Raw genomic sequence first — 21902 nt, forward strand, 5'->3', positions numbered from 1 at the left:
GGGCCAGGGCCCAGGAGTCTGCATTATAACAAGAGCCCCAGGTTGGGGTCCCCCAGCAAAGCACTACCCAGTGGCAGCTTCCAGTTGGAGGCATTTTCTAAACAACAACAACAGAACCAATCATGAAGTCTAAGTATGTCTCTGAAGAATATGGCCGGTATCCTGTGTTCAGTGTAAAATGTCACAACGTGAGGCAAGGCTTTGGGCTGTGTGGTGTGCGGGAGAGAAAATTATGGGTAGAGCTCTGAGCCTCATGAGGCCCTCCTGGCTTTGCCCTTTGGGGACCCTGTAGGTTAAGGGTGACAGCGGCCTCCTTCCCAATTCCAGGAAGCACTTTCTACCAGTGAGACCGCCTGGCGGGGGTCTGCAGCCCACGCTCCCTGCCAGCCCCCAGACTAGGGGGACAGAGACAGGCATCAGAGCTCAGCTGGGACAGGATGGGAACCAGTGAGAACATTCTGCCTTCTCCCATCTCTCTGTTCCCACTGTCGTTGTCTCTGGAGAAATGCAGGCGTTTCCCTTCATTCTCTGTTCTCTTTATGGGACAATGACATCTGCTGGGCTAAGGAACAGATCTGTAGAACCCTAACAGCACCCCTCACCCCTAGTGTCCTTGGTCATTTTCCGGGGGAGACTCCTGGAAGGTCAGGTGCCGGGGCGTTTGGCCTTGTGGTGAGGGAGATGCTGGGGAAGGTGCTGGGTTTCACCTTGTAGCTCTGAGTTAAATGCTTTGCAGGGTTGGGGGAGCCCCAGGCTGAGACTGCTGTTTGCTAGGAGTATGGTCCACAAGGCATGCACGGGCAGCTTTCTGTAGTCTCATTAACACACACAGATGCCGGCAAAGGGGGAAAGCGCTCACCGTGGGCTGAGTGGAGCCACCTTGAGTCTCTCCTGCTGAAAAGTCTGAGGTGGTTATGGGAGCAGAGGGACAGAATTCGAAGCCCATCGCAGGACCCTGGGATCCTGGTTGAGGGTGGAAAGTCCTTCCAGGTTGCAGTGGGGTTGGAGAGCTGCCTGGTAAAGCCACAACACTTGAATTGTTTTATTTTGTGTTGTGTTTACTATAGAAAACCTGGAAAAAAATACAAAGGAAAAATAAAAGAAAAGTCTGGCAACACCCACAATCTAAAGCCATCCTTCAAAATTCTGGTGTATTTTCTGTCAGAATCTTTTTCTAAACACAGGCCTAGGTGCCTGGGTGGCTCAGTAGGTTAAGTGTCCGACTTCCGCTCAGGTCATGATCTCAGGGTTCTGGGATTGAGCCCCACATTGGGCTCCCTGCTCAGCGGGAGGCCTGCTTCTCCCTCATCCTCCCTGCTGCTTGTGTGCTCTCTCTCTCTCTCTCTTTAATAAATAAATAAAATCTTTAAAAAGAAATAAACACAGGCCTAACCCATACATTTGAGGAGCCCAGGGTAGGAGTACTGTTGGGATCCCCATACCCCATGTTTAAATATTTATTTTAAAATGATTTTTCTAAAAGAGTTATTTTAGGAGCACCTGGGTGGCTCAGTTGGTTAAGCATCTGCCTTCAGCTCAGGTCATGGTCCCGGGGTCCTGGGATTGAGCCCCGCATTGGGCTCCCTACTCGGCTTTGGAGTCTGCTTCTCCCTGTGTCCCTCCTCCTTGCTTGGGCTCTTTCTCTCAAATAAATAAATAAAATCTTTAAAAAATGAAAGAAAGAGTTATTTTAATTCTAAAATATGGAAAATTACTAGGATGAAAAGGCAAAATTCAAAATATAATTAGTAAATATTAAAAATTTAGATCAAAATTATTTCAATAAAGCAGGTTTTAAATTTTTAAACATTTGATTAAATTAAATATTAAAAATATTAAAATTATGCTCTTTAAAAGAAAAAGATTTATTTATTTTAGAGAGTGAGCATGAACTGTGGGGAGGGACAGGGAGAGAATCCCAAACAGACTCCCCGCAGAGCTGATCTCACCATCCCCCTGAGATCATGACCCGAGCTGAAATCAAGAGTCCAATGCTAAAAAAAAAAAGAAAGAAAGAAAAAGAAAAATCCAATGCTTAACCAACTTAGCCACCCAGGCGCCTCAAAACCATGCTCTTTTAGTGGCCAACATTCATCTAGTTGTCAGTGTCAAGGATTGGTATTATGCTTCATCCGTATTTGTCTAAATCTACAAATATACAAATTTAAGGGTAAAATGAATTATTTAATATTGCAAAATATTCCTCAGCTGTTACATACAGCTGTTGAAAATATTGTGCTAATTAGTGAGTATGTCTGGAACCATGAATTAGACCATGAAGAAAAACCAGGAGATGGACTCTTGGCACTACTGGGAGATTATGTTAGGTTATGCAAGAAAGGTTTGCATTTCATGCTATCTAAGAGGAAGTGTTTGACAAATTCATTTGTCTTTTTTCTTACTTCAGCATGTTCACCGCTCACGTCTTCCCTGCACTCTTCAGTGGTATCTGTTTCTGATGTCAGTGGCAGCACGGTCCACCCAGTGTTGTGGCACTGGGATTTGGTTGTCCCTTGTTTCAAGGACAGAGGGCAAGAGGTGGAGACACATTTCCTGGGGCTTGAGTGATGTTAGCGGAGAGTTGGTTTTTGGGTTATGCTATGCAACGCTGGGCTAAGTAAAAGAAGTGCCCATGTCTTCTGTAATAACTTTGTGGGTACATGTGTGTTTATGAAATGCAGAGCACCGTCAACTGTGGGACCCAAGATAGGGACCACCCTTGCTCAGGTATAAAGTCCAAGGATATATATGTTGAAATAATACTCATAAAATAGTGTATGTATTATTTCCCCAATTTTCTGTAATGAACATTTTATTTATAAATATTCTTCTGAAAGTATTTATTTTTAGCAATATTCCATAAAACAGATCTATCATCACTTCTTAAACCAGACCCTTACTGTTGAAATTCATGTTTTCAGTTTTTCCTCTCCTATAAACAACACCATAATGAACATCCTTATGTACATCGGGATATGGATGTCTGGAAGTATCACTAGGTCAAAGGGGACATACATTGGGTACATAGAATTAAATCAGGAAGGGCCCCTTTTAAAGTCTCATGTTGTATTTATATGCTCTTTTATCATGTGTTAAGGATTTATCCCAGAAGGACTGAAAGCATAGGAATCAGCCCAGAGAATGGAGACCGGAGTTCTGGATCCTAGCGCTCTGTGTGAACTTGGGCAAGGTTCTTTCTGTCTGGGCCTGTTTCTCTATATGTACAAAGAGGAGTTGGACTAGATTTTTCCTCAGGGTCCTTGCAATCAGAAGAGCAGGGATTCTGAGACCCATTGCTTGCTGGGTGTGCTTGGAGCGAAAGTTCAACCCTGCAGGGCTCCATCCATTAGACCACCCTGCCCCCTGCTGGCCGGTTACTAGATGCCAGTCCCGTTCTGACTTGCTGAGAGAGGCTCTGGAATCTTTCCCGGCTCACAGCAAGTCAGCTGCCCACTGTGAAACCAGCAAGTTATGAGAGGTTCTGAAGCAGCTGCTGTTTCATTATTGGCAATTACATTTTGGGGGCTGTGCTTCCAAATGTCTCATTTCATTCATTTGTTCAGCAAATGTTCCTAAGTTTCTCCTTTGTGCCAGGACTGGGAACTCCTTTTGTCCTTGAGGAACACATAGTTTAGAAAGGGCAGAACTGGCCACACGTTACCACCATACAGAGCAGAGAGAAAGATGTGGAGAAAGTGCTTCCGATGGTTAGTTATTTGGCTATTGCAGAGTTCTCAGGCCCTGATATTCATTTGTTTGGATAAAGAGCCCAAACAGATGGCTGTTCCGGGTTGAATAGCTTTCCTCCTAGAACCTGTGAGTGGGATATAGTGTCTCTGCAGATGTATTCAAGTTAAGATGGCATCATGCTAGTGGGCCTTAGTCCAGTGACTGGCGTCCTTCCAAGAAGAGAAAACAGAGACACAAGAGACGTGCATGGAAGAAGGCCCTGTGACAATGAAAGCAGAGGCTGGAAGGATGCATCCGCAAGCCAAGGACTGACAAGGATTTCCTGGACCACCAGAAGCCAGGGAGAGGCAAGGAAGGATTCTCCCCTGGAGCCTTCAGAGAGAGCACGGCTCTGGCCGACACCTTGACTTTGGACTTTCGGCCTCCACAACTGCAAGAGAATACATTTCTGTTGCTTAAAGCCACCCAGTTTATGGTAATTCATTACAACAGCCCCGGGAAACTAATACTATAGTGACTCCCTGAGGAAGAAAGTTGCCATACCCAGGAGAACTAGGAATTTCATTCATGGGGGAGGGGGGAGAGAATGAACATGTGTGAGTGGGAGGAGCTGGAAGGCCCCAGCTGTAGCCGCAGGTGGCGGCTGACTGGACACATGACCTGGGTGAGTCCCTTCCTTCTCTCTCTGGGTGTTGGTTTGTTGGTCTGTGTAGGAAGGCATTGGGTAGATCAGTGGCTTTTACCTTCATTCTGTAGCTGTTTCATTTCCTAAAATTACATTCTTTGGGACTATACTAAAACTTTTTTTTCTTTTTTTTTTTTAAGATCAGAACTTTTTCTTAAACAAAAGTAAATGCAGCAGCCCACATATAAAAGAGTACAGGTAAGTTGTGTCAGTCATGGGCTGGGTGGAGCCCTTTTGAGAACCCCTAACCCATCTCCAAGGGCACTGAGGTTTTGCTCATTCCTGTCCTGGCCCTCTGGTGTCGACAAGGGTACATTCTATATCAAATGGATAACAACCCAGAAGTGAGTCACTTTCTTCATTATTTAACAGGAAGATTCATTTAGCCCTTTGGGTTTAAAAGCATGAGATCCCAGAACTTTCCCATGGGTTCAGAGAGGGTAAGTGTATTAGTTTCTTGTGGCTGCTGTAACAAATTCCCCCAATCTTAGTGCCTCCAAACAACAACATTTATTCTCTCATGGTTCTTGAGGCCAGAGATACAAAATCAATTTCACTGGCCCCAAGGTAAGGTGTTGGCCAGACCACAGACCTTCTGGAGGCTCTAAGGGAGAACCAGCTCTTTCCGCTTCAGTTCTTGGTGGCTTCCAGCATTCCTTGGCTTGTGGCTGCATCATTGCCACTTCTGTTTCTGCAGTCACTTTGCCTCATCTCCTGTCTGTGTCAAATCTCCCTTTGCTCCTCTCTTCTAAGGACACTTGCAAATGCATTCAGGGCCCACCTGGCTAATCAAAGACAATCTCTCCATCTCCAGATCCTTAATTTAGTCATATCTACAGTCTATTTTGCTATGCAAGGTAAGATATGCAATCTAATTCAAGGGTTAGCCTGATATTGGGAGGAGGTTTTTACTCATCCCACTACTGAAGTGACGTGTCCATAGTGAGTTGGTCGCCTCCTTTCTTATTCTCATTATTCCCATCCTCCCTCTCTGCTCAGTAAAGAAGTGGTAGAAGGAATTTGGAGCCCTTTTCTGGGTGACAGGTGGAGGAAGAGGATGTCTGCCATCAGCCTCCTGTTGAGCTCAGGGCACACAGAAGTCAAGGTCATTCCCATGGAGAGACACAGAAGGAAGCCCAGCCAGGCAGCAGTGTCTGGAGGGACTTGCATGAGCTCAGTTCTGTGTGTGGAGCTTCCCCTCTCTGATGTAATCCCTCACAACCCTCTGAGACATTGTCTATTGACAGGCTTTAGAATATCCATTCGGGTCTGGGTTTCTGCTGCCCTGAGCTAAGAAAACATGCTCTCAGCACAAGGTCAGAGCACTGGACTTGAGTCTGGGAGCACAAGCTCCTTTTCTAAGTAGTTCTACGGGCAATTCATTACAGTTCTCAGAGCCTCTGTCTCCTTATCTGTAAAATGGGGCTGAGAACTCTTAACCCTGCTGGGTTGTTATGAGGTTCTGAGGAAATCATGTTTTGTACCCCCACTGCCTACAGAGCAGGGGCTGGAGGTGAGAGTTCAATGGGCCTGCAAGCTGTAAGCAGCCTTCTGGATGAATGAAGGTGAGAACAGGGGCTGCATGTGGACCTCTTTTTCTGGGTTTGGCACAGATCAGATAAGGGCAACTGACCCTTCTGGAAGGTGCCAGCAGGGAGGGATGTGTCTCCAAGGAGAACTAGCTCTAGCTGGTGGTCATTTAGATTAATTCAATAGGTGCTCACTGGGTAGTGGTTCTAGGACAAGGTTGGGTGGTGATGGCAAGGTGTGGTGGCCTGTACATCAGTGACCTCTAGGGCGTGAGGTGGGATGGGTATGTAAATAATGTAAGAGAAGGCATTGGGTGTCCAGAACCAGGAGAGAGGCAGACACAGGGGAATGGGGGACACTGAGAAATAATGGATCAACTCTGACTCAGCACAGGGGCTGCAGGTGGGTCGTGGGATCCTAATCCTCCATGTGGTCCAGTTTCCCTTGCATCTGCAGTCGGAACCTCACTCCCACCCTGGGGAGACAGAGTAAGGACACTTGTTAGTACCATAAGTAACTTCTATTCTTTTCAAATTAAGAATGTAACAAACCACTGTAGAACATGTTGAAGGTGCAAGGGAGCACAAAGAAGAAAATAAAAAAATCACTTACAAGCCCATTGCCCACTGACTCGACATTGTCAACATTTAGTGTGTTTCTTTTGGTGTTTTTTCCTACACAGATGTCATGCTACCTCCTGTCTTGGAGTCTGCCTTTTCACCAAACTAGACAAAGAAAAATTTTGTGTCACTAATGGTTTTGGACAGCTAAATGTTAAATTGGATACTTAATATTCATACTTAACCAATTACTAACAATCAGATACTTACATTGTTTCCTTTTTAAAAACTATTATAAGCAGGTTCTGGAATAAAATTCTTAAAATTCTTACCTCTTTGTTCACTCAGTTAATTATTTTCTCAGGACAAATGCCTGGGTTTGGAGTGCCGTGTCAGAGGGAAAGCTCACTGTTATGTCCAAATTTACCCTCTGCAAAGGTCATTCTGATTTAAATTCTCAGGAACGGTGTTGAAAGCACGAGTATCCCCACATTCACCAATGCTGGCTTTTATCATCTTTTGATTTTTGCCAATTTGATAATTAAAAATGTCCCCCAGCTGGTTTAATCTGTATTTCTAAAATGATTAGGATTTTGAACATTTTTTTCCTTAGGTTTATAGGCCACATGTATGTGTGTGTCTGTGTGTCTTTCCTGGCAAAATGTCTGGTTTGTGTTTCCTTGATATAGTTATAAGACCATCTAATATACCAGGACAAGAGCTAGTGACACCCTTTATTGGTGAGGAAGCTGAGGTTCAGTGAGGATAAGTGACTTGACTAAGGTCACTTTGGCATCTAAGTGCTGGAAGCTGAGATCTCCATCCTGGGCTTCGAGTCACTCTCTAGCACTGTGTCCACCGCATCTGCTGAGAGATGACCCTCTCCTATAGTTCTGGGGGAAAAAAAATCAAGCCTGCCTTGTTTCAATTTAGTCTTGATTCTTAAAATAATCTATCCTGTAACATACAGTAGTGTTAGCAGAGAAAATATGTTCCGCCACTTACTGCTAAAGGAGCTGGAGATCCGAGGTGGGCTGTGACCCTGTAAGAGCGTGCCCTCCATTCTGATAAATCAGGTCCTGGAAGGCTGTGTGGGAGATTAGTGCTGACGGGTGTGGGGACAGTTAGCACGATTATTAACAGGACACCATGGCTGAAGACAGCTGGCTCAGCATGCATGCGAGCTCCTGGAGACCCCAAGTCAGGGCTAGACTTTGAGAGCAAACTGGATGGAAGGAGGGGTTGTTCATCCACTGAGCCATGCCCCCTGGGGGCGGCTCTGCCTGCCCATACATCCACCCCATGCTCCCCTGTTGGCACTGTGGCCACTTGTGGTGCCTGAGGTTAGAAAGAGCTGGGTCCCAAACCTGCCTCTGCTGAGGATTTACCTGTGACCCTAAGCACCTCCCTCCTTCTTTTTACCTTAGTTTCCCTACTTATCCACCCAGGATATTGGGCATATTAATTTCTAAGCGCCCCTCCAGGTCTGTAGGTCTGCCTGCCCTGTCCATCTGTTGCCTGACCTTTCCTGCCTTTTGGCTGCCCAAACGCCTGAGAAGAGGCAGACACACAAACGTGGTGCTCAGTGGGACCTTGCCATTCGCTCATCCAGTCTCAGGCGACAAACTCTGGTTGGCAAGAAAAGTGACTCCCTTTTTCTCCAGGGCTTACTTTTTTGAGCTGTCATTCAGCTGGATGAATAGAAGGTAATCTCAGTGAATTCCAAGCACTTTCCTTAATTTGGGGTCTCTTTCCCCTCTCTTCATCCATTAGACTGTGTCTAAATTTTGGGTGGGGCTCACTTAGCGCCTTGGTGTAAGAGAGCTGATGGCTGTCTGTATTCTGAGAGACACCCATCCCAACTATCAGCCTTGGAGACACATGGCCCTACAGGTGCCAGCACTGATGCCCACAGGCTGTGGCTGCACCAACCCTCACTCCCAGGGCAGATCTCTTCAGAAGTGGTGTGACCTCAGCTACATTAGAGGCTGCTGGGGTCCTGGGAAAATGCACCTGCTCTCTCATGAGGCAGGAAGCTCCCCAGGCTCCCCAAGACCCTCTCTGCTTGGGGACCCCACACGGCCATGTCTCTCTGTCCCTCTATCCCTGCTCCCACGTGGGAGCTCTGGCAGACTCGTGCTTCCCTGCTGAACCCCTGGGAAGAGGACCGACCAAGCTCATTTTCAGGTCTCTGCAGGTCCACCTGAGATTTCTCTTGTCCCTTCAGCCCGGCATCTGACCTCTGACTGTCTTCTCTCCCCCACCCCAGGCAATTTTTAATGTCCTTGGTGGTGGGAACCTATGAATGACTCTGACAAATGAGGCATCATTCTCAATCCTTTTGTCTTAGACTTTTTCCCTTGTTCTTTTTAATTGCTCTGATTGCCTTCTTGCCTACGGTGTAGTGTGAGCGAGGCAAGAACAGAAGTCATAAGGAAATATGGAAGCCGACACCCCAGTGAAAGGCCTGAACATTATCTGGCCGCATGGAGACAGAACACTGAGAGGTCGTGGTGAGCCGGTGCAGATCTGTGACTGACTTTGGTTTACCCACTCTGCCTTTCTCAGAGCCCCGCTCAGATGCTAGAAATCCAGCTTTCCTTCACAGGAAAACCATCCTTGTACGTGGGCTTCCTACTCCTCTTGCTTTTGCTCCAAAGCCAAACCCAGGGCAGGGGTCCGTTCCCGTAGTCCTGGCAACTGTCCAGATCATGTGGCCCAAGAGGGCAGACTGTGCACCACCCTAGTCTACTGGCCCTCCTCCCCTGCCTGCCTCCAGCCAGCAACAGAGTACGGAGATGAGGGTGCAGGTGGGGCTGCGGTGGGCGCGTCTCCTCTCTTCCTCTTCGGTCAGCATCTCCCATTCAGCTCTGGGCCTCCTACTTTGTTATTGTGGTCTTTAAAAACCCCTTATCAAGGAAAAACCCTTCTAATACCTTGGGGGTCTATCCTTTTTCTAAAAAAAGATTTTATTTGAGAGAGAGAGAGCAGAGAGCACAAGTGCAGAGGAGGGGAGAGGGAGAAGCAGACTCCCTGCTGAGCAGGGAGCCCCATGCTGGGCTCCATCCTAGAACCCGGAAATCATGACCTGAGCCAAAGGCAGATACTTAGCTTAACTGGCTGAGCCACCCAGGCACCCCCTTGGGGTTTATCCTTATCTCTGCATGTTTATTTTTCATTCTTACAAAAAGTAGATCAGACTGTATACACTGTTTTTTATTTAATATAATCTTGAAGTCTTTACATTCTACACAATATACTTCTGTGATACCATTTCCAACAGCTACATAGTATTTCAGTAGGCTCTGAAATGTAGCCAACCATCCCTTTTATCAGCATGTAGGTATTTCTAATTTTTTTATATTATTAAACTGAACAATATGAAATTTCTGGCATTTGGTTGTCTTTGACCTAAAAAATGGCAATTTCATTTGGTTTGACGTGATGTAAATAATACTACGATGAACATCCTTAAGACTGCTCTTCGCATAATGGTTTCAGTGACATGTTTATATTCCTAGACATTCCTAGAAATCCATTTGCTGAATCAAAAAGGATGCATACTTTTAGGCAGACCTACACTTTAATACACTGACCTCCAGGCGTGTGTCCAAAGCAGACCAAGAGAACCAGAGGATGAGGGTAAGGACCAGTTTCAGGAGCCAGCTGTTGGGTGTCCTGGAAAGGGGCTTGGACTCAGTTGATGGGGCTTCTGCTTTGAGCTGCTTTCTGCACTAAGGAGTGACAGTGGGCCAGTTAGAGCACGGAAGTGAGACCCACTCTGGAGAGCAGTCAGCAGGGTTTTCACAATGGGGCCGCTGGTGTTGGGCCAACAATATGGGTGGTTTGCCTAGGGCTTAGGCATTTGGAACCCTGTCCAACTTCCATCCCCCAACTCCTTTCCCTGAGCTTGTATCTCTCTGAGCCTTGAGATCAGAAACCCCCTTTTCCCAGAGAAAGGTGATTTAGAGATGACGGCTTTTTAAAGGACTTACAGTCGCCTCCATGGTTTTGAATGTTTAAAAATGCAGTTTGGCCTTGAGGGTGGACCCAGGCCTGGCTGTGGAGGGAAGTTCTGATGGATTCCAAGGCGGCAGGCCTCCTGAACCATTGAAGCGTGCAGGCTGAATTTTAAAAATAATTGTCCTTTTTAATGATGTAAAACATGTCATCTAGATTAAAAAATAAACACACTTTATTACTTTCCCAGTCCTTTCTTCCTTCCTCCCAGGGCCAGATGGGGATTGCTTGAATATTTCTGGCGTATTTCACATATTTAATAACGCCCTTGGAGGTTCTTCCAGATCTGATGAAATGTGGGATTGAACTCTGCCCATAGACACTGTTCGCAGAAAAGAGCGCTGGTGGTAGGGGTGTGTGTGTGTTGGGGGTGGGGACCCATCCTATTTTGGAAGCAGCTGGGTCTACAAGTCAAAAGGCCTGTACTTTTTATCTTGAGCAACAAAGCAAATTGTTTCTCCACCCCCCTGGAGCCTTTCGGCGGGCGGGGGCGGGGAAGAAATCACTGCGGCCAAGCAAACCCGAGCAGCTTCTGGAGAGAGTCAGGCCTTCCCCGACAGCTTTCCGCGAGCTCTCTTGAGCTGCAGCGAATCCAAGAAAATAATTAAAGCTTTAATTTATTTATACATCTTCTCTATAGATATTATAGATCCAACAATTGCCGCCTCCTAATTTATGCGCGCGGAGCCCCCGAGCCCGCGGCAGGCGGCCGAGCGCGGGTCCCGGGCGGCGGGCGGGAGCGGGCGGAGGCCCCCGCGGCGGGCGGCCCCTTCGGAGCGGCCCGGCGCCGCCAGCCCCGCCAGCCCCGCCAGCCCCGCCAGCCCCGCCAGCCCCGCCAGCCCCGCCAGGCCCGCGGCGGCAGAACAATGGCCGTGCGGTGGCGAGCGCGCGGGGAGCGGGCGCACCTGGGTGATGGGCACCTCCCGAGACTCCCCGGGCCTGCGGGCCTGACAGGCGCGAGGCGGCTCCTTAATAGACTGCGGGACTGTTCTCCGGGAGAAGTCTGCGGCGGTCCCCGAGGAGAGATCATCAGGCAGAGTGGTCCCCGGAGCAGGATTTATTAGCAGACAGGATGGGGAAGTTGATTAGCCTCCGCGGCTGAACGGACATCCTGTCAGACAGGCCTCTTAATCCAATCACTTACCTGTCGAGGGGGAGCCTCCCGCCTGCCGCCCGCTGCCCGCCGCCGGCGGGGGGCCCCTGCTACCTGCCCGCCCCCGACCGGGAGCTGCGGGGGGGCCCCGAGGCCTGGGCCCACTGAGGCGACAGACGCTCGCGCGAGGCTCCGCATCTCTCCCTGGCCCCTGCTCGCTCACTGGGCTCTGCTGCGGAGACCACCTCCAGGTGCACTCCCGGATTCACAGCCCTGGTGGTGCTCCTCCCCTGGCCCGAAGCGTTACCTTCCGTGGCTCCCTTTTCCCTACTCAGGGAAACACCTGTTCCTGGGTCTTGCCTCATGTGACCCCCAACCACCTTTCCAGCGTCGCCTGGCGCTGGTGGCTCTCCCCGGGGGCCTCCGCTCTGTGCAAACCCATCTATTCTCCTCCTTTTTCCGAATCCTTCTGTCTGCTTCCCTGGCCCTTACTCTAGTCAAGGGATCTGGTTAGAATGCTCTCCCTCTTCTTTCCGAACCTAACTTGTCCTTGGAGATCTGGCTCCCAAGCCTCATCTTCCCTGATGACATCTCTCCTCCCTCCATGCCCAGGGAACCTCCCCCTCCTGTAAAACTTTGTGCCAGGATGAGGACTCTAGCCCCAATCCTGCCTCCACCACTTCCTAGCTCTGTGACCTTGGCCAAATGACCTCACCTGGCTTTCCCCCTTTTATAAGACAAGGATGGTAACAGTAAGTTCCTCGTAGATTTGTCCAAGGACATAGGTGTGTGAGAGGATAGATGCAGAAAGCTGGGCGTAAGGCTGGTGGGGAGCAGAGCTCTGTGCTCAGCATCTGTCTTCTTCTGCCGCAGGGTTTGACAGGGTTACCTCCTTCCCTGCTCCCAGGTCCGTTAGGGTGGGAGCCAGACCTTCACCATCTCACACCCCACCCCACCTCACCCCCCATCTCTGCCTGCCCCCAACACCGAGTACAATCCCCTACAGATAACATGACTCAGTGTTTGTTGAGTGAATGAAGGAACCACTGCCCCACGGCAGCCCAAATCCTGGGAACCATTTCCGAGTGACCCCACGAGGCCCCGTTCTGCTTGATCTGACCATGGAAGAAGCAGAAGGTTGAGGAACAGGGCTCCCATCGGCCTTCGTATGGCAGGCATTGAGATGTGTGGGAGTTCTTGTCAAGAGTTTAGGAATTCAGACCCTATTGATCTGCTGCATCTTCAAAGCCATCAATCATCATTAAGAAACAGGACCTGAGCCCCTGGATGGGGTGGCCGGGAGTGGGTAATTTAAAGGATTTACACACACACTCACACACACACCGCTTAAAGAAGTCAGCTACGACAAGCACTGAACACCTAGCAGGCAGGGAGGGAAAAGCCCAGGGAACTTGGAGGGACCAAAGGTAAATGACGAGGAAGGACATCAACTTCCACTTCCTGGTGGAATCACAGATTTTGAGGTTGGTTGTAACTCTCTAATGAGTGTTTGTTTCACTTTGGTAAATGTGGATGCCGGGGTCTCACCCTAGTCCTGCCACCTCCTACTGATGTCTGCCTCTTCTGGCTACTCACCAGTCTTGCCTGGGTCCATGTCAAAGTCACTTGTCTGTTGTTTGAACCATCTTCTTTATTTCCCTTAAAAACAAAACAAAACAAAAACAAAAACAAAAAAAACAGAATAACATTTTCCAGTCCACAGTCATCACGCAATGTTCTCATGCCTTGATGTTTTTCAGATTTCTAAACATGCCTAGTAATCTTGGCATGGTGGAATATACCACTGGAATGGGATTCAGAGCACCTTGGGCCTGATCAGGGCCTGCTACTGACTAGAACCATTCGTAGAGCCTTGGGGATAGGCTTGGAGTCAGATCTGGCCCAAGTTCTGTCTTTGCCACTTCCCAGCCACTTCCCAAGATTGATCCCCCAACAAGAGATGTACCTTGAGTGTTCCTATGTTTTAAATGGAGATAATAATAATAACAACCAAAATGTATTACATACTTGCATGAGTCAGGTACCATATGATTCTCACTGGGCCTGGGAAGAGGGAGGGGGACCATATGTCCCAGCGCCTCCCACTCTGAGTCTCCCTCTGCCCAGCTTGTGAGCACTTCCTTGGGCCTCCAGAACCCTTCAGGAGAGGAGAGGCAGGAGTGGGTAAGATGTGATGCCAAAGAGAAAAATAATGTTGCCCAGATAAAAATCCCATTGTTGAGGGAAACGCTGCATGTTTCCAGGATGATTATGGCTTTAAATCTCAAGCTACATGCGTCATGTAGATTAGGTGTTGTGAAGCACAAGGTCCCAATTTCTCTGCCTATTAGGGCTTGACTTCTCCAGAAAAGGTAGGGGGCTGTGACCCAGGTCTGAGGAGAATAAACTGTGATTTTCCTGAGTCACTGAACCATCGTTTAAGACCAGGGGCCGGGCTCCTGAATATTCTGAGGCCTGGAAGGAGTCTGGGGTGATCTTGGGGACTACTGGGGCTCCTTGGTTCCGTGTGCAGAGCCCACCTCAGCTGTGTCCCTCCCCATCCCATGCAGGGGCTCTGAGCAGCAGGGGCCCACAGAGCGCTGTGCCTGCTCACAGCCCGAGTGATGGTGGAAGAGGAGCCGGTTGTTCTGGATGGGAGGTGTGGGGAGTAGGAGCAGTGCTCTGGTCTCTGCAGTCGTGTCATGTAGGGTGGCTGAGCTCAGCAGCCCTGGCAGTCAGAGCAGGGAGACCACTTGTTGGGGTGTCAGGGGCAGGGACAGTATTTTAGTAACCTTGGTATCCCACACACAGAGCGTGTCATTGGCTCGAGTAGCTGGGGAGGGGACTGCAGGGAGCAGAGCAGGAGAAGGGCGCTCCAGACAGAAGACTCAGTATGAGGTCTGGACGTGGTCACTGTGGGAGATGAGGCTGAAAAGCGATGGTCAGAGAACTTAGGGTCGGAGACATGTAAAAGCCACCCTGTTCAGATTCCCTCTTCACTTTGAACCCATTCTAGAGCCCCAAAAGCCGCCTTCCAGGAGATATTCTACTGCACTTAAATGCCTCTGGAGGCAGGGAACTCATTCTTCTCTTGACATTTCTCTGAGCATCTCTATGACAAAAATGATTTCTTTCTTAAACTAAGAGGGCATTGATTCTTTTAGGGTCCCTTACTGTTCCTTAAACTGCCTGCTTCCTCGGTACCGCATTGCCAAGGGCCTTGAGTGCCAGGCCAAGGGGCTTGGTCTTTATTCTGTGTGTAGAGGGACCCCTGGAGGCCTCTGGGCAGGACTGTGAATAGGCAGAGCTTTACGCAGGAAGATGACTTCCCGGGCCGGGCTGGGGCTGGAGCCCCAGAGACAAGGCAACCTGTTGTTTGTCCCTGCCCTTGTTCGTACCCATGGCATTAATTAATGGATTCAAGGGCAGATAACCATTGATAACCATTTGTTTTCCCAAACAGGTCCAAGGCCAGTATCCGTGGGTATGGACCGAGAGGAGGCACATATAAAAGTATCTTAGGTTTGTTCCAAATTTGGGGATCATGGAAGTCAGTGTCTCCCAGACCCCACTTGGCCCCCTGGAATTTGTCTTTCTGCAGAATCAGAGAAAACAGGCAGGTGCAGGAAGCTGGGGTCTTGCAGTGAAGGGAGTCTCCAGCTCTCCTCCAGACCTGATAGAGAGAGGTGGCTAGAGGGCTATAGCAAATGGCCATGGTGAGGACTGGCACTCAGCAGGAGAGGCGGTCAGCCCTCCACCCTGAGATCAGGGCTTCCCCCACTCCAGGATCCCTTCTGACCTTTTTGTTCTCCAAAAAAAGTCAAGGTGATGACAAGACACATCTATCGCATCTCAGCCATCATTGCAGTTGAAAGATGGGCCCGGAGCAGGTGGACTGCTTCAATTATGATGGATGAGGACGGTGACAGCTCTCGGGAGAGCCACGGGAACCTGGCAAGTGTTCACTCAGCTATGACTCCTCTGGTAGCAATTTGACAAGATCAGAGCACTTTACAGAAGTGGAAAGTTTGGGGACCTCGGGGTTTGCTTGGCCCAGGGACTCTGTCTGCTGAAGCCCTCAGCCAGCAACGCAAGGTGGGCAGCTCTCCTAGGAAGGCCAATGCTGCGGAGGCCGGAGCAGCTGTGGGGGGGGGGCTCTGTCTCATGAGGCCTGGTGGCCCTTGCCCCAAGCCTGGGACATGCCTGCTTCAATCCCCTGTAGCTGCTGACCAGGGAACCCCAACTTGGTCAGAGCCACAGGCTCACAGACCAATTGGGCATCTCCTCTGAGCCAGGCCATGTGCTGGGCACTGGGAGACAACGGCAGACAAGAGATTCCTATCCTGCCTGATGGTGCTTTCTGTGTCAGCTCTGAGTGAAGGGAGGGCCTGGGGCCAGACAGCCCCATCTGTTATCGACGGTGAAGCTCCTATTCGATCTTCAGTTCAATCACTTCTTTTGGGGGCATGGTAGCCAGAGCTTCGGTGAGGTAACCCACGAAGAATGCCCAGCTTGTCACAGGTGTTCAGTGCCGGCTTTCCTCCTTCACCAATTCCCTTGTCTTCTGTGCATTTCTTTGTTGGTTCAGCAAACCGGGTGGAGCGCTTCCGGCGTGCTGGGCACTGGGCCTGACCCCAGGGAAAGAGATGTGGTACTGTCGGTGAAGGGCTCCCATCTGAACCTGCTCAGGGAGTGAGGCTGTGGTTGGCTGAGGCAGCCCTTTGGCCTCACCACCCCTCGGTGGCTGCTGGCTGGAGGTCCCCGCCTTGCAGTGATGGCCGCATCACGCTGGCTGCTGTGCTCCGGGGCCCCTATGCCTCCCGGGCTCCAGTAGGCTTCTCTGCATCCGTTCTGCTCTGAAGTCGGGATCTGGGGGTCCCTCACTTCTTAGAGTTGCGGTGGGGGGAGGAACACTAGTGTGGGCATTTCACCTCAGAGGAGCTCTGTTCCTCCATTTCTTATTAAGTAATTGCTGTCTCCACTGGCGGTAGCAGGAGTTTGTTCAGGCAAACTCTGAGGGGGCTGGTGTCCGTTCTGGCAGGGAGTCTGGGAGGGGCTTCAGAGAAGGGACATCTTCTCTGGACTCAGAGGGACGCCCCCAAAAAGAGCTAAGGAAGATCTGCCCTTGGGCAGGAAAAGCCTCCTGGACAAGCCCCCACCCCAGGCCTCAGTGTCTCCATCTGCACAGTGCCAGGGCTGCCACTGGGCATTGGAAGGCCCTCCTGGCACCGACATTGGCAGGTTCATTCCATCACTTCCCCTCGGAGTCTACTCCCAGGGGAGCCGACTTCTAACCTCTTCACTAACTTGGGAGCAACTTTACCTGGGACTTCCCTCTGCATCCCAGACATGCCCCCTGCCCCAGCCAGGTACCTGCTACAGTCCTTTTCTCTTGTTTTGGAAGATGCTCAGCATAGTTATGCCCACACAGATACTGAATAAATACTTTTCCGTGCTTTAATAAATGATGGTCATTTTTGGCTGGGCAAGAGAAGATTTTGATGGTGATGACAAGAATTTTTTTTTTTAAAGATTTTATCCATTTATTTAACAGAGAGAGAGAGAGATCACAAGTAGGCAGAGAGGCAGGCAGAGAGAGAGGGGGAAGCAGGCTCCCTGCTGAGCAGAGAGCCCGATGCGGGACTTGATCCCAGGACCCCGGGATCATGACCTGAGCAGAAGGCAGAGGCTTAACCCACTGAGCCACCCAGGCGCCCAAGAATTTTTTTTTTTAAGATTTTATTCATTTATTTGAGAGAGAGAGGGAGAATGAGAGAGAAAGCACACAAATGGAGAGGGACAGAGGCAGAGGGAGAAGCGATCTCCCCACTGAGTGCAGAGCCTGACACGGGCACCATCCCGAGACTCCAGGATCATGACCTGAGTGGAAGACAGACACTTGACTGACTGAACCACCCAGGCACCCCATGATGACAAGAATTTTAAAATCACTCACAAGCTGTGTGTCTTTGGGAAAGTCACACTCTCTCTGGACCTTAATTTGCTCCTCAGTAAAACAGAGGTGTCAGTCCTGCCTGGCCTCCACCCTGGGATTGGATAAGGTTCCAACTGCAGGAGATAGCTGATAGAAGAGGAGAGTTGGGAAGGAAAGTGTGGTGGGGAGAGATGGAGCACGGGCCAATGTGTCAAAGGGGCTCCGACCTGGTCTTTCAGCTTCTTGTTGGCTGCAGGTGGCTGTGACGATCTGAGACTCCACGTGAGTGGTGAGAGGGGTGGTCTGCAGCATTTCCCTCCCTGGCCCTTGTGGCCACACAAGGGCAGGGCTGGTTTCTATCTCACAGTTTCTATCTCACCCCTCACAGTACTACTCATCGCAGACCAGATTGCTGTCATGCTCGGAGGAGCCCACAGAATCAAGACCTCAAGCTCACTTGGGCTTTCACCTTCTCCTTCTCTTCTTGCTAATCTTTGTCCTAACAGAGCAGATCTTTGTTCCTTCAGGGCAAATAGGACAGACCCATTTCAGATGCCGCAGACCAGACCTGTAGACTGAGGGGCTCTGGTCACTCTTCCCCCTCCCATGCCCACTCCATCCCACCATGTCTCCTTCTATGAGCTAAAACTCTTCAAGTTCTTTTGAGACTGAGTCTCTTCCAACTTGCCAGGATCATGTTTCATGTTTCAAAAAGCACAGGCTCAGGGGTCCAACTGAGCAGAGTCTGATCCCTGCCTCACCCCCGTTCTAACTGGGTGACATTGACCAATCGTTTGATCTTTCTGGGTCTCAGTTTTCTCACCTGCAAAGTGGGAATACAAGAGTGCTATTTCATAGGGTGGTTGTGAAGAATAATGAAAACTTACATGATGCTTGAGAAAACGTTATGTTTATGCCCAGCTGAGTCTCTCCCCCACTTTCTCTGAGAAGAGCTCCCTGGAGGTCTGCAGGTCCCAGGACTCTGCCTCTGTGTCCGGGCATATGAACAAGTAGAGCCAGTCAGGGTCCATTCTTGGAACTTTACACTCTAGCTGGGGGAAACAAGGCCTCTTTCCTCTCTGTTGTAAAGATAGAAGATAAAAGATTGAAGATGCCTGCAGACATGGTTCTGGCAGTGGGGACAGGGGCTTATCAAAAAAGACCATGCTGGAGAGAAGCAGAGAAGTGGGGAGAGAGAGCGAGCTCGAGCCCAGTTTGTACTTGAATCCCTGGCCCCAGCAATCTCTCAGTCCAGCATCCAGCATCATCCCGGTCTGTCCTGTGGTTTCACCATTTGCGTGAATGCCTATCACATTTCCCTTTTGAACTAAGCTGCTTGGAGCTGGGTTTCTGTCATTTGCAACCAAAGGGTCCCAATTCATATAAGTATACTTAGCCCGGTAGCTGGCTTATAGCAAGACCTCAGTAAGTGGTAGCCCTCAGAATTAACTCAAGTCAGGCTCTGTATGGCTTGACATTGGTGCTGAATTTCCATCCTCGCTTACCTCTGGCCACCTTGTCAAAAGGACTTGTGTGTCCTCCCTGCCACCCAGCCCAGTCTCTTGAGCTGCCAGGCAGCTGCGCCAGCCCCTGTGAAACAGCACCACGGACAGTGGCAGCCCAGAACGCAAGCGCCTGCCACAGGACACAGACACAATCAAACCGCCCGACATCCTTCCCCATGTCGCCGCCTGATAATGAACAAGTAATTTATGTCCAAGAGTCAGTGGAGCCTGTCGCAGGCCGGGGCTGAAATGTTACTACGAGGGATTCCTATGAAGGTCATTGCCCTGCTCTTGTTGCTGTTAAGGGTTGTCTGTAAATGGTGTCCCCTTGGAGGTGTCCCCTTGTTTCTCTTGGCTTCTTTGGGGGGAGAAGGATGCATCTGTGAGGAGCTGGGCTGGGACAAGCACTGAGCTTCTTCTGAGCCATGCCCTTGCAGCGGCCCTGGAATCCTTGCGAAGTCTGACCTTAGGTGGTCCACGGACGAGAAGGGGAGATCCAGGGTGGACTGGTGTATGAATGGCTGAGTGGGACCTGTGAATGGGATCTGTGAATGGGGAGGGCAGGAATTAGGCATCCCTCATTTAGGACAAAAATGTCTCCTAAGACTTACTATGTGACTTAACTTGAATCAAATGTTAGCTATGATTGTAACAGTGTTCTGGGGACAAGGTAACAGAATATCTCTTTAAGAACATGAAAAAAGGGCAAGAAATAATGGAGAAGAGATAGAGCCGGGTTAGTGAGTAGATGAACCCCTCAACCCCTTCCTGTGGGCCTTAGTTTCCCCACTTGTTCCTGGACTAGAGAGCCTTCCCCTTTCTGGAATGGAGACAGCATGTTTTAACAGTCCTGTTTCATGGATGATGAAACTGAAGCTTGGAAATTACATCACACCCCTTCTGTGTTCCAGAGCTGGACCTTTAGCCTTTGGATAAACCAATGCTCTGTCTGTTGCCCAGCCCTGCCCACTGTTCATAGAAATTGTGAGGCAAGCGTTCTCATGGGGTCCTCCCCAGCAGAGGCTCAGAGGCCCCCCTGTTCTTCCATCATTTTAGGGCAAGGGTTCCATGGGTAGTTGTCAGTCTGACTTCTGTTAAAAGGGGGGACAGAGTCCCTTGGGAAAGGGTCTTGTCTCTCCAAGGAGGTCTGGCTGCTTGTGTGTGCAATGCCTCAGCTCAGCTGGGCCAGCTTCCGTGGGGGGCCTGCAAGCGAGATCATCCCCATGGTCTGCACCGTGAGGTCCCATGTCAGTGACCCCCTTTCAGCTCTATTTCCCCTTTCCACATTGTATGTTGGGATTTCTGGCTGGAAGCATGATCATTGCACCCTCAGCCCAGTGCTATTTTCTTTTCCTCCCAGCTGAGGACTATGTTTAAACTTACTTGAAGGTCCTGTGAGGGGAATTAAAAATAAAGAACAGAATGGCAACCTTCCTATTAAAAAGAGAACATACCAGTGTTAGGGTCAATTTAATGTTAAAACCTGTTTAACTATTAGGGCCTGCTTAGCCAGAGCAACTCCATATTGCCTAGGTAGCCATATTGTTGTTTACATCCACTGACTTCATTCCGGGAATAAACGCCCCCGTAGTTCCTGGTATGGTTCCGGGTATCGATTCTGGGAGTAAACGCCTTAACAATAGAAGCCACGTACCTTGGGTCTGCGGTTATGCCTATAAAACCAGCCTGTGAGATCGGGAGGGGGTCGCTCTCTTCGGAGGCGGCCCTGGTCGGTCAGTCTGACTTCTAATGCTTGGCATAGAATAAAGCTTCACATAACTTTCACTTTGTCTCAGTCTTGTTCCCCTGGCCGGTCAGTCTAACTTCTAATGCTTGGCATAGAATAAGGCTTTGCATAACTTTCACTTTGTCTTAGTCTCGTTCCTTTGATAATGGACCCCAACATTCAGCTCAAGCCAAGTGAGCCCTGCTCGCTGCTCACCTTCCTGCCGTGAGATGGGCATGGCTTCTTTGGCCAGGGGGGCTCTGTGATCACATCACAGGAGGTGGGCCATGTGCACGAGGCAGAGGTATGCTGACAGGCTGGCCTGTGTGGCCTGGGCTTCTAGAAAATATCCCTAAACCCAGCTTTTCCTGCAGAGCCTCTTGGAAGGACTTGGGGAGGCAGGTAAGACCTGGATTATCAAGCCCATTTCACAGAAAAGGAGACAGGGTTCAGAGAGGGAACATGGAGGGGACCAGCAGCTGGGCTGTAGGCCCTCATGCAGGGTCTTTTCTTTTGCTTCTCTGCCCACACCACCCCCAACAGTGTGTATAGAAAGGGCCGCCCAGATGCACGGGGCTCTGGGGCACCTGGCCAGATGCTCTTTGAGTAGGGCTAGGGGAGGGGAAGAGTCCCTATAAGGAGCACTGTCCTGTCTGCAAGGGCAGCCCCATTACAAACTATATTGGTTTTTTATTTTTATGGGAAGATTTGTAAAAGGGATACATGTTTATTTTGAGATTTTGGGAAAATAAAGGTGGAAGGGCGGTGATCTCATCCTTGCCTCCCTTGTCTGGCTGGTGGTCCTTTCCTTGCCTGTTTCTCCCACCCATGCCCTTCTCTGCTGCTCACTAACAACCCTCATCTCTCGAGTCAGACTGACTGTGTCCCGTGCTTTAGCTGTGTGACCTGGGGGAAGTTACCTAACTTCTCTGAGCCTCCATACCTTCAGCTATAAAAGGGGGATAATACTTAGGATGACTGTTGAGGTCACCCAGACTGAGCCACGAGGTTGGGCAACAGACACAAAGCAAACCAGGATGTGTGGACACTCGGTGATAAGAGGAGGACCTATTCATGGCTTGTGATAGGATGAAATGATAAAATGCACAGATCAGTGAGCATAGAGCTAAGAGTCCCAAGTTCCCAATATAATACAGC

This window comes from Martes martes, assembly GCF_963455335.1.
Source record: "Martes martes genome assembly, chromosome: 12".
In the NCBI taxonomy this organism is placed as follows: Eukaryota; Metazoa; Chordata; class Mammalia; order Carnivora; family Mustelidae; genus Martes; species Martes martes.